Source organism: Dendrobium catenatum, unplaced genomic scaffold (assembly GCF_001605985.2).
Source record: "Dendrobium catenatum unplaced genomic scaffold, ASM160598v2 original_scaffold_229413, whole genome shotgun sequence".
Lineage (NCBI taxonomy): Eukaryota > Viridiplantae > Streptophyta > Magnoliopsida > Asparagales > Orchidaceae > Dendrobium > Dendrobium catenatum.
This window is the reverse complement of record NW_021547821.1, coordinates 1-210: the sequence shown is the minus strand read 5'-3', so window position 1 is coordinate 210 and position 210 is coordinate 1. Positions and strand designations below refer to the sequence as shown.

Sequence of the window (210 nt, the reverse complement as noted above, 5' to 3'; positions counted from 1 at the left end):
TTTTCACATATATGCTCATTTCGTATCCTATCTCTAAATTTTTGAACTATTCTTTCAATATATGATTGTCATCCTTATGCAGAGGTCATGTTAATCTTCTCTATATCATTTCAATTTTATTTAATGTCTCTGAATAGACAATATATCATAATCACATCAAAATATTAATTATTTAAAAGAGATATTAAAAAAAAAGGTCAAAATTATGCA

The 210-nt window shown here is 23.3% G+C and overlaps 1 non-coding gene across 1 annotated transcript; it reads right to left on the bottom strand.

Moving 5' to 3' along the window:
- Window positions 1-34: 34 nt before the first annotated feature.
- LOC114578943 lies at window positions 35-139 on the bottom strand. Its single transcript, XR_003699841.1, has one exon. It is a non-coding gene; the product is annotated as a U6 spliceosomal RNA (small nuclear RNA).
- Window positions 140-210: the final 71 nt, after the last annotated feature.